Genomic DNA, 13,088 nt, shown 5'->3' with positions numbered 1-13,088 from the left:
CTGCACACCTTGGAATGTGCATGAGTCCCGAGGTGTCCCCTTGAGCACTGTAGCTTTGAAAATAGCTAGCTGCTATTCAAGATGAGAAATGATAAGTGACAATCAAGCGCCTATCAATAGCTCCCTGCCAGACAATACTGATTATGCCCAAAACATGCTGTAAGCAGTGCAGGCTGCTAGGAGTTAAATCCCCCGATTGGCTCCCTTTAAGCGGCAAGTCTGACTGAAGCTACGTGACTTGCAAAAGTATCTCATAAACGCTACGGTAGTGTGCAGGTTAACATGACCTCTCCACTAACAAACACGACCGAGACCACAGTAATGGCCTATGAAGCTGTGGGGCTCATACAAGATAACATCTGTAGCTGAGGTCGGAGTAAATAGGACCCAAATTTTATTCCCACTAAATTAGTCCCTTCATGGCTTGAAGGACAGTGCCCTTATTACAGCCATATATTTTGTGTGTCTTGCTTCTAACTTGAAAATGCTTTGACTCTTCTCTTTAAACCCCTGCATGCTTTGGTTTCCATGGAAATTTCATGAATTGCACACATATACACATACTTACCTTTTACCATGACTGATGAATAATAAAATTCGGTGGAAGAGATAGGTCAGTGCCTTTTGCCAAAGGAGCATTGGCTGTTCCAGTCCATACTTTCTCTTTAACTCTGTCTTAAATTTTTCTTCAGCCTAGAATTATATCCTGGGCAGGTGGGGACTAGAGACTTACTTCGGGAGTCTCTGGCATTCTCCAAGAAATGTCAGAAACACTTGGTTTACAGCGGAAGCAGGAGATACAAGAAGAGATAGGTCAGTGCCTTTTGCCAAAGGAGCATTGGCTGTTCCAGTCCATACTTTCTCTTTAACTCTGTCTTAAATTTTTCTTCAGCCTAGAATTATATCCTGGGCAGGTGGGGACTAGAGACTTACTTCGGGAGTCTCTGGCATTCTCCAAGAAATGTCAGAAACACTTGGTTTACAGCGGAAGCAGGAGATACAAGTTAAGTTATTTTATAGGATGTTCATGCAAGGATAATAAATAAAAATTAGAAGAAAATTTAGTACTACATAGAACTACCTCATTATTCTCTGTGCCTGGGCTCTGGTTATTGAAAAACAGGAAAGTTTAACAGTTAAGAGCAAGGGTCATACAGGCTGAGTGAAATGTGATTTCCGATTCTGCCACATGATCTTGCTTAACATCCAAAAGCCTGTTTCTTTCTGTTGAAAATGGGCACAATGAGATGGTTTGAAATTGTGCATGTAAATACATTCAATAAGTATTTTGGTTTGAGGTTTTGTTTTATCAGAACTTAAGGGAGAGAAGAATGTCAGATTCATTTCAGAAGTGTGACAAACTGCCTCAACAGAGTGTTTAAATTCCACATACAAAAGCCAGAAAGGGAGGGAGAGGGGGGAAGGCCTAGAGCGCAGGATGTGGCTAGAAGCAAATTTCTCTCCAAAAGAACTAAACTGGCTCTACTTGCTTCTGAGAAAGCAGCATGCAGCTTCTACCACTGCTGAGCTGTGATGCCCTCTCCCTGTGTTGCACTCTCCCTCCTGCTTCCAGACCAGGACAGTATTTTAACCACCCAGGGAGTGCTGGGCCTAATCTTAGAGGTCACCAGATTCCACCACTTCTTCAGGCACCCATTCCTACGCACCACAGCCCTCCTCTCTACAAAGTGTTATTTTATTTTTAAGTTACTTTCTACATTTATGTAAAGAATAAGGTCATTGGTCATTTGGAGTGAGGTTGTGACAATTTTAAAAAGTGATATCATGGTAGGAGACATAAAGCCCTATAAATCACGTCTTGTTTTATTCTGGGTTTTTCTTCAAGGCAAATCAATTCAAATCCCTGCAAGGAAAAAACAATACCATATCAGCTTATGTAGGGTCTAGAAGTCTACATTCACACACAACAGTAAAAGATGTTTAAAAATTGCATCCTAAAACATTCATCAGTCTCTCTCTTTCCTTATACCTTGCTCATTGTTCATGTCAATCTCCAGGAAGTATTTTTCTTACAATTTCCTGACCTCAGAAGGATAGAGCCATTTATCCCTTCCTAATGTTCTCAAAAGACCCATAACTAACACTCCCTTCTCCTTCAAACACTTCTGAAAACAAGTATATACAAGGAACACTAGCCAAATTGGGAAAAATGCAGATGCCCTCTTTTTTTCCAAAAGAAAGAACTAAGATTGGGCAAGACAAGTCTACATTCACACACAACAGTAAAAGATGTTTAAAAACTGCATCCTAAAACATTCGTCAGTCTCTCTTTCCTTATACCTTGCTCATTGTTCATGTCAATCTCCAGGAAGCATTTTTCTTACAATTTCCTGACCTCAGAAGGATAGAGCCATTTATCCCTTCCTAATGTTCTCAAAAGACCCATAACTAACACTCCCTTCCTCTTCAAACACTTCTGAAAACAAGTATATACAAGGAACACTAGCCAAATTGGGAAAAATGTAGATGCCCTCTTTTTTTCCAAAAGAAAGAACTAAAATAGGGCAAGAGATGTAGCTCAATGGTAGACCAGTTGTCTAGCATATGTGTGCGGCCCTGGGCTGCATCTGCAGTATAGCCAAGAAAACACAAAGCAGAAATCTACTGAAGTAAAGCTCTCTAGTGAAATCTGAGTGCAGCTTAATCCTGAAGGATTTAGTAAAGTTTTCCACTTTCTTTTCCTCCAATTTAAGAGGGTGTGTTCTGAAGAATTAATGCCAAGGTAATGACCATATCATTTCCAGAGACAGAAGAGAGAGAATAAAAAATTTGGGCTTCCTTTAAATAAAGGAGGATTGTACACAGTGGCCCTACCAGCTACCAAATGTGCCTCTAGGATCAACACCATCAGCACTTTAAGAAGAAGAATCAGAGCTGGGTAGGCAGGCAACAGAAAAGAGTGGAAAAATGCCCCAGCCTGCATTTATGCACCTCTTCTAGAGCTCATCATGATTTCCACACAGAAATAAGATATCCAAATCTTAATTGCTGGAGGCTACACAGTAAGAAAAGTTGCAGAAGGAATTCCCTTCCTACAGAGCAGAATTGTGGACCATTCATGCTAAAAAGCCCACCTTGTCCTAAGGAAGTTGGCTTCCCGCTTCATTATAACCTAGCTTTCAAAAGCAGTAATTTGTCTTTTGAAGACAGTGCTATGTGGTCACTGCCTGCAGCCACACCTGACCTTGTTTTGATTTTGTTCAGTAACTACAGGGATGGCATTTCCATTTCAATAAGTCAACCAGAAGATCTGCATGTCAAACTGAATCCAGGATAAAACTATTTCAAATATATCTATAAAATGCACATGTCTAATATACTTCTGGCTTTTTATCCCTTCTTTAAAAATAATCTTTCAAGATTACTTTTGTGCCTGGCAGTGCCCACTTGATCCACTTCACAAACTGGCCTCTCCAGTTTCCAGGCTATTCAACAATGATCTCTAACAGAGATCCTAATCAAAGCTCATGACTCCATAGCTCTGTAGCTCATTCCTTTTCTTTTTGCACCGGGAATCAAACTCAGGACCTTGTGCTTGCGAGGCAGGTGATAGAACCACTGAGCTAAATCCAGGCTCATTCCTTCTTTTTTAACCCACCTGGCCCTCTCGCTCTGCAGACAACCAGCTTTTTGCTTTGCACAATCACTTCTATCCAATAAGAAATGTTTTAACTTCTCCTTCCTCTGGCTGAGAATTTAATATTCTCTCAGAGTCCTTACCCTTTCTGCCTCAGAGGAGTGCTCCTGATTGCATCCTCCCAATTTGTCCTCCAAACCCACCCTATCTCTTGCTCACAACTTCTTTCTCGCTTCTCTGCCTGATCTCTGCCTATTTCCCTCCAGTCATGGAATATATTCAAATCTCTCTTCCTCCTGCAAAAAAATAAATAATATAGCTTGGGATGATGGTACACACCTATAATCTCAGCACTCTAAAAAGCTAAGACAGGAAGATCACAAATCTGAGCTCAGCCCAGGCAATTTAGGGACTTAGCCAGACCCTGTCTCAAAACAAAATTTAAAGAAGCGCTGGAGGTATAGCTTAATGGGAAGACACTGAGGGTTGAATCCCCACCACCATAAAAAAGCAAAACAATTCAATAAATATGAAGTAAATTATCTCCTTTCTCACCTCACTTTGTTCCTCATTATTGTGTTTTGTTGTGTCTCTTTCTACTCCTCAGCCGACTCTATATTCTATTTAACTTCTCCTGAGTACAGAGACTGTGTTAGTCAGCTTTGTGTAATGTGACAAAATACTGACGCAAAGTATAGTTTTGCCCATGGTTCAGAGGTTTCAGTACATGTTTGGTTGGCTCCATTGCTTTGGGGAATATCTTGAGCAAAGCAGCTCCTTTCCCGAAGTTGGGAAGCAAAGAGAGAGACCAGATGGGGCCAACATCCCAATGTTCCATTCAAGGGTGTGACCTCAGTGACCTAACTCCCTTCTAGGAGGCCCCACTGTTTAATGTTTCTACTTCCTTCCCATAGCAACACAGATTGGGGACCGACATGCTTGGGGGATGTTTCAGATCCAAACTATAGCAGAGACCTTGCAACTGTTTTATCCCAGAACTTGGTAAATACCTAGAACATATTTGATGCTCAAAGTTTCTTCAGTTAATAAATACCTCTTTGATACTGTTGATCACTGCTTTGATCTTACCACTTGCTTGACTTCTAGGATATCTTATATCTCTTGTTTTTTTATTTTGTCTGTTTCTGGTCCTTCTCATTCTCCTTATTTGATTACTGCACTAGGATGAGACATTCCCTAACATCCTAATAAAAGAGAAATACTGAGATGTCCTAAATTTAATTAAAAGAGTCATAGGACAAAGGGGAGGAGGATAGTTAACAGCATTGGGACAAACTAACAAGATTATTCCACTTTTCTGAACATACTGAAACCTAAATACCTAACTCACATGTATCACCTCAGCTGACTTTTAGCCAGATCATTAATCCCAACCAACTCACAGAAACACATACGTCTTGTTAGAGTGTCTTCCTATCCCAAAACTTTGCCCTCTCTTCACATATACAGCTAATGTAGGGTCCATGTGAATAATTTGTTTTCCTTTCACAAATTTGCACTGCAGCTCTTAAGTTCAGAGGATATATTTCCAACTGCTATGCAGCCTTGCTGCTGGTGGTTACAGAACCTGTCCCCAAAACTCTTTTATTTCAGAGAAACTTCTACCTCAAAAGTTTGAGCTTAATGATTCATTTTCTGTGGGGTTTTTTTCTCAATTATATTATCCAGTAACAAAATCATCATTCTCAAGATTTTTAGATCTCATACATATTTGGATGAATCTTATATTTAGCCTCTTTGAGCCTAACTTTTTCTTAATTCTAGCCCTTATTTCCTACAATGAATGTTCTACAGGAGCCTGGGACCAAAGCTGCCCTTCTCTGAACTCATTATCCCCCTGCCTCAGATGTCTGTCCCCTAAGATTTCTCACTTCTGCTCCTGGTCCCTCCATGTACCCAGGCACCGGACTTCTTTTCTCTGTTCTTTCACATTTCCTTTCCTTCCCCATCCTTGGAATATTAACCTAGGCCCTCCCAACTAAGCTACATCCTCAGTCTTTTTCTCTTTTTTTATTTTAAAACAAGGTCTTGCTAACACACTAAGTTGCATCAAACTTGAGGTCCTGCTGTCTCTGCCTCCAAGAGTGTTGGGATTACAGGTGTGCACCACTACACTTGGCTGTCTCTCTTATCTTTATAAACTGTGAACCTGGTCTAAGGGAAGCATGTTGGACTGTACAATAAAGCACCCCAAAATATACTTCTTTGACATAGTTTAAGCTCATTGTTTTGAGAAACTGTAGAAAGTAGAATGGCTCTTAAACCCTGTTCTTTTGTGAAAGACATTTACATCTCTAAATGAAATCTACATTAGTAAAATGAGATAGGGGAATTGCTCTGAAAGTTCCTCTATTACCTGGGAGACTTTTTTGTCTGCCTAACAGAAAGTCTTTGCCTCAACTTCTCCCCCAGAACCCCTAGCTCCTGTTCAAGTGCTGTATTTAGGATGCTGTGTAAACTTCAATTTCTTTGAGCCTTTTATGTTGTGGGATTCGCATATGTATACACAGGTTTTGCTCTTGTTGATTTTTCTACCCTCAGTTTATTTCAGAAGGTAAAGAAAAAAAGCTTTTCCCTCTCCTGCAGGCTCTAGAGATAAATATAAAGATGACATGGTGCCTTCCTGCCTTCTAAAGATATTGTGATCTTTTGAGGCAGACTAAGACATGAAACCACGATTGTAATGTCAGAGAAAGATGGTAAGGGTGGAGGTATACCCTTGAGGCTAGCAGAATACTGCAAAAGCCCATAGCTTAGCATGGCAACAGTGATGATGATGATGATGATGATGTGTGTAGGGACATGGTTCTGAAGAGAACACAGTCATGGGAGTGCTCCTAGAAAACCTTAGCAATGACTCAACTCTTGAAGGAGGAATACTGGTTATGTAGCCAGATGGTGGGTAAATATAAAAATAATATAGCAGTGTGTGTGTGTGTGTGTGTGTGTGTGTGTGTGTGTGTGTGAAGACTTCAGGCAGAATAGGTGAGATATACAGAAATCCTGCCTATGAGGCCAGAATTTGGAATCCAACCTGCCATACCTAGTATATTGTGCTCTAATAGAGAATTAACTTATTTAATTTCCCGGACAATCCTGTGAAGAAGGAATTTTTATTATCTTCACTTTCTAGTTAAAGAAACTGGGTCCCAGAGAAATTTAGTAATGTGCTTAAAATGAAGCTAACAGCAACACTGAGCTATGAACCTAGGCACTCTAGTCAAGAGTCTATGTTCCTAATCTCTGTTCTGATTGCTTTGCTTTGGGCTTAAAATTGTAGCCTTTGCTTTTATACTTATAGCAGAGGCACCTTGCCTATCTCATAAGTACAAAGTCCTGAATTCAATCCCCGGTACCAAAAAAAAAAAAAAAAAGTATATATATCAGTACCTAGTATATCTTCTATATATGAAGATAGAAGAGGTATCATTTGTACCAAGATATGCAAAAAGTCCTGGGACCTAACTGGAAATTTTAAGAGTTCATGAGAAACCTCTACATGTAGCATTTGCCGAGTGATCTAAATGAAGACAATCTTCATTTTAAAAATTATAAAACATGTGCAGAGATTGGCAGGCTTGCTCCATTTACCTTTCCCAATAACAATCTAATGTTTGTTATGGATTGTGGGTTGTTATGGTGATGAAAGGCTTAATTTCAAGGGAACTGCAAAATGATAAAATGTGGAAAGGGCTATTATTCCAACCTACCACACATGCATCCAAATGTGCCAACTTCAATAGTATCACTAATTGTTTTTACATTTTAAAAACTCTGAAATTTTCTGCACAAAACCAAATGATACTTTTCTTCATATCCAACAGAATACAAGTGGCTGGCACAAAGGAACAAATTTTGAAATGAGAATTAATGGAAGGTCAAGCACAAAATATGTGGCATAAGAGATGAAGAGAATACACTTTCTGGGATTCATGAGGCAGCTTAAAATCTGTCTTACAAAAATGCCATCAGGTAATTACTTCTCTACACTCACATCAGTTAGGGACAGAACAGGACTGCAATCAAGATCGTCTTGTATTAAATCCAGTGTTTTGTAAACAATTTTCTCCTTAACAGAGCCGAGAATCTGAGGTCAAGAAGTGATTTTAGAACTATTGAGTACAACACTCTTTATTTCCCTGTTTTAGAAAGAAATATATTCAAGACCTCAGTGCTGATTAGTCACAGAAACAAATTTCTCAGATCTCAAATTCTGACTTCTTTTTTCTGTAACTGAATATTTACCTGTTATACCTTGGCAAAATTGGATCTTGTAGAAAGCTAGGATTTTTTTTTTTTTGTAATTGTCTTCTTTTTGTTCTCCGAAATTTTTGATATTGCTCTCACAAAAACTAGAAAGGAGCCCATAACATCAGGTGGTGAAGCAGAACGCATATTGACCCCAGAGTTTAACTGTAGCTGTGTGCAACTGATACGACTTAAATTTGTCAGCACATGGTGGTAGCAGAAACAAGACCATATGTTGGTCAGTTGTTTTTCGATTCAAGTCAATGCGCTCTCTTCTTTACCTGTGGGGTAAAGAGAGTTACTTGTGAAGAGGAGTTACGTGTGGGGTTAGAGAGTCACTTGTAGAATTCTCTTCTCAGACTGAACTTTGAAAAAGTATGAAAAGCGACTATGTCCAAATAGAAGATAATACCAAATGTCAAATGACCCAATTTTCCCTATGAAAAGTCCTCCAAATGAAAAGATTTTGGTTATGTAATCTTTTAGGACTATAGATGAAATAAATAATTACATGACTGTAACTTATTCACTTGACATATATTCTTAAGATCACACATTATGTAAAAATGAAAATTAACATGGCGATTTTAAAACATTGCTTTTTCCCCCTGCCCTTACATTGCTTCAAACTGTTTATTCAAGCTCTTCATATGTAATTTTTATAATCATTGTCATCATTATTATCACTAAGATCATTTCCAAGTCATGTAGTAGTTTCCAGAGGACATTTTCTTTATTTTCTTCTCAGTTACTAGAGATAGTGCATTTTCCTCACATCTCTGTTGGACACCATCTCCAGAAATTTTGCACAAAGAAGAATTAGTCATACACTTAAGCTTTTGGTGTGTACTTTGCTTTAAAAAAAATTACTGTAGTTGAGTATTTTCGATGAAAAAAATTACCCATTCTTACTTTTTTAAGTTGTCTTTGAAGGAAGTATCCCACCTTGAGATTGTAATATTGGGCTCTCAGCCTAATAAATTACTAAGCCTGTGAATGCACTGCCTTTTCTTTATACCAATCTGTAAGGGACCTGAGCCCATCTCCAGGAACAGATGGTAAACAACTTAGTCTCCTGGAGAAGGAAGCAGTGCCACAGTACCACACAGAGGGTCACCTCAGCCCTGTCTGCTTTTGCTATAAACAGTTCCAATCTTGATCTTCCATGAGGAAATTTAATCCCTGCAGAGATGGTTTTGCAAGGGTGATGAATTACACACACCAGTATAATCACCAAATAAAATAACCACTAACTACAACACAACATGGGCTCCCACTGTCTGTCCACTCATAACATAATGGCCTCGTGATCATACCCCAGATGTCAGGAAAAGCAGGCTCATGGCAACAGATCTGTAGACTGCATTTAGATTTTTTTCTCACACAATATTCATTCAAAGCTGTTTTAATGCCTTCAGTTACTCCACAGGCCCATTTAGGATGGACCAAATGATCCAGACTTGTTCCTCTGAATCTAGTGTTTCCCTATGAGTTCATTTTCACTGACAGTTATTTTTCTGTTTATAGATCTTTATTTCCTGATAAGTCTCACTAAAAATCAGGTTACAGACACTTGTAAATCCCTAATAGTAGCAAGAAGTGAGCATCAGTCAATTTCTTTGAGGGTTGAGGGAAACCCTAAAACATTTTGCTATAACACTCTGCCAGAGCGAACTGTGTCCTAAGATCTAGTTTTGAGACCACCTCTCCCCTTGAAGGTTGTATATATAAAGCACTATCAGCAACAATCACAAACTACACAGCCATTGCTTAAAGAAAATTTTGCTATTTAAGAAAATACTTGTTTTATTCCATCGATCAAGTAAATAAAATGTTAAAGCTGTTTGTTGGATTATATTTTTCTTCCTTGGAAAAACACAAGATCTCTATGTCTTCAGTGTAAGATTAAAAGTAAGTCTCATGTGATCCTCCAAATCTGGACTAATGAATTACAAAAAATAGACCTAAATAATTGTAGACTAATATTTGTAGACTGGATTTTGCTGTAAAGAATTTATTAAAAATAAAAAAGGATGAAACAAGATGATCCTGATCATCTTGGTTCTTATCTCTGAGTCACTATAGTACCACATTGAGCACATCATTTAAACTTTCCAGGTCTATTTCTTTAGTTGTAAATGGAATAGTTAAGTCTCATGTTCCTATTAAATTCTATAAGTATGATATTTGAAAAAGTTATGTAAAAAGACATTCATATTAAACTGTCAGCTAAAGGACTTGTATTAAGAATATATAAATCTTTTAAAAATCAATAAGGAGGAAAGACAGATTTTTATTTACTTTTTTTACTGTGCTTGGGATTAGACCCAGGGCCTTGGTCATAAGCAAATCTGAGCTACACATAGCTTTCCTTTTTAATTATTTGTTGTTGTTGTTGTTAAAGTTCAGAAGATTTGAAAAGGTACTTCCTAAAAGTAGAACACCCAAATCAAAATAGTCAGTAGCTATATGAAAAGATATTCAACAACTCTCACCATAAAAATGAACGTAGAAACCAGAATGTGGTAATGCTACAATCCACCAGGATGATATTTTCTTTAAATTACCAAGTGTTAGTGAATATGTGGACCAATTAGGATGGGGACATACAGAAGTACAGCCACTTAGTAAAACTATATGGCAGAGTCACATGTACTGGCAATGTCAAAACTAAGTACATACCCAGAAAAATGAGACCATGAAGGCACTGAGATGGGAACTGAGTCGGAGACACAAACACCCGAAACTAGACTTTATTGGGGGTTCCAGGCTATCTCGGACAATGAGAACATCAGGGAAGGTCTGGCTGGGTGAGGTTTTATACCTGCAAGGGGTCCTAAGCGGAGGAATCATAGTGGAGGTACATGTTTGGCTGAAGCCAGAGGTGAGGTTTAAATCCATTGGCAAGTTTAAATTTCCCAGTGGGAAGGACTAGAAGAAGGACTTTGTGGTGGGAAAGTTGGGTCTTTGTTTTCCCAGAGTGATCTATTATCTACTAGGAAGAGCCATTTAGGATGTGGAGTTAGGGTCATTTTATCTAGCAGGGAACTCTATCGGGCACCAAACAACCACAATGTTAACAGCAGTTCTATTCATAACAGGCAAACACTAGGAACAACCCAATGCTCCAACAGCACAATGAACAAATTAATCCTAGTATGATACTCAAAGGAAAGAATGTTGCAGTAATGTAAACAATTGAATTATTCCTGTATTTGATACTATGGATAAATCCCAGATATTAACAGTAGGTGTAGGAAGCCTAACACCAAAGACTATATCTGCTGTAATTGTTTGTTTGTTTGTTTGTTTGTTTTTGGTACCAGGGATCAAATTCAAGGCCCTAAATCCCAGGCCCTATAATTTTATTTCTATGAAATTCAAAAGCAGAAAAAATTGACCTTCAGTGACATAAGTTGTAGAGAAGTTTATGTTTAGGACCACAGCATTAACTAAGAAGCTAAAGATGTTCTACACTGTGATCTGCATTACAGTTGTACAGTTTGCTTATACAAATGCATTGTTTTATCATGATATCTTCTGTCAATAATATATATTTATTTACAAAAGTGTATTTAAATTTATTACTTTCGTTTGTTTGTTTTTTTGTTTTTGGTACCGGGGATTGAACTCGGGTCCTTGCGCATGCAAGGCAGGCCACCGAACAGCTGAGCTAAATCCCCGGCCCTAAATTTATTACTTCCAACTTAAATGTTTACCTAAAAGATTTTATGCCTGAAGAATGATAACTAAAATCCTGTGATGCTTTCACATATTATTTCTTGGGTTAAATTAAAATAAATAAATTTTATTTTTGTCACATGTTTAGTATAATTGTATTTTCCTAAAATTATTTCTACTTACATAGCTATCATTTTAGCAATATATATGGATGCAAAGAGATGCCCAGATCATATTCACCAATGTTAATGATTTTTTTTTCCATACTGTGGAATTAGGATAATGGCTAACATTTGTCAGGTAATTTCTATATTGTTTGAGTTCTTTATAACGACCTATGTCACTTTTAAAAAATCATAGAGCCATTTTTCCTAAGAGAAAGGAAAAAAGAGAAAGAAAAGAGAGAAATAGAGACAACATGGCTGACCACTGGTCCTGTGGAGATAATTAAAGAGGTTTGTGTGATTCTATGTTAACAATAAAACCCATAAGCAGCAAAATCCTGAAATCCCCAAGTCCTCTTTGTCCCTGCCAGTTCACCAGCTGCACTGCTGTTCATGGCTAAGGACATCATACCCTGTTCTGTAGCCTGTGTCTACTTTGAGCATGTTGCACTACTCTGTGAGGAACCCAAAGAGGCCAAAGTCCTTCCGTTTTAGCTAAATCAGATTAGATGCTCCATTATTCAGGCTGACCTTTAAACTCTGCAGATAGCCTTCCATTGTCGAAGAAGAGATTAACCAAAAACCATGTTTTTCAGGAATTCCAAATGAGCAGTTTCCAGGAATCCCAACTGGGCGGTTTATTCCAGAAACTGCAGCCAGGTCAAAGTATGGCGAAACCAGCTGTGGCAATTAGATGACTAAGATAAATCTCCCGCGCAAACCCCTGCCCGTGCCCAAATAGTAGCCAATCAGTTTGAAGTATTACATTTTATAATATCCAATAGTAAGTTAGAATTATAGGCCAATAGAATCAGCAGGAATTGTAAAAATGAGCCAATAAGAAAGTTAAGATTTTCAAGCCTCCTTAACCCTATATAACCCTGTTGTAGTCGTGATTCTGGACTCTTGCTCCCTAGTGGACAAGGGTCCGGATTCAAACCTGTAATAAACTTCTCTTGTGATTGCAGCGGATTCGTTTTTCTGGTGGTCCTTGGGGAAACTGCGATCTGGGTACAACACTCTGTAGGGAACAGGGAAAGGGGACATTACTAGAACCTCTGCACCAGGTCCTCTAGTCTCCTGCGATCCATGACAGCACAAAGCAAATTAATCAATAAATAGACATAAGATGAGACAGAGAAGCTGAGCTTTGTCCTGATCCATGCTGCTCTGGGTGGCAAAGACCCCAGACCTAGAGTTTACCACACCTTTATTCAGAACATCAGCAAAACAAAATATCAGAGGGCCGAGGTATGATCCTAGAACAATGAGGAATTATGCAGATGAAGATTTGGTTCCTCGCAGGATGTCTCCAGCTGGTGTAATCCTGCCCTGGAGCATCACAGCATCACAGCATCAAGGGACCATTGAGTTCT

The 13,088-nt window shown here is 38.6% G+C and overlaps 1 long non-coding RNA gene across 1 annotated transcript; it reads right to left on the bottom strand.

The window, feature by feature from the left end:
* Window positions 1-1,794: 1,794 nt before the first annotated feature.
* On the bottom strand, window positions 1,795-12,374 carry LOC104853142. The gene is made up of 3 exons (XR_777695.2): window positions 12,244-12,374; window positions 7,865-8,148; window positions 1,795-1,864 (listed from the first exon to the last, which is right to left on the bottom strand). It is a non-coding gene; the product is annotated as an uncharacterized LOC104853142 (long non-coding RNA).
* Between the last annotated feature and the right edge of the window lie 714 nt (window positions 12,375-13,088).

Source organism: Fukomys damarensis, unplaced genomic scaffold (assembly GCF_012274545.1).
Source record: "Fukomys damarensis isolate Sample0158 unplaced genomic scaffold, DMR_v1.0_HiC HiC_scaffold_38, whole genome shotgun sequence".
In the NCBI taxonomy this organism is placed as follows: domain Eukaryota; kingdom Metazoa; phylum Chordata; class Mammalia; order Rodentia; family Bathyergidae; genus Fukomys; species Fukomys damarensis.
Note: the sequence above shows the minus strand (reverse complement) of the source record. Positions and strands in the feature narration are given on the sequence as shown.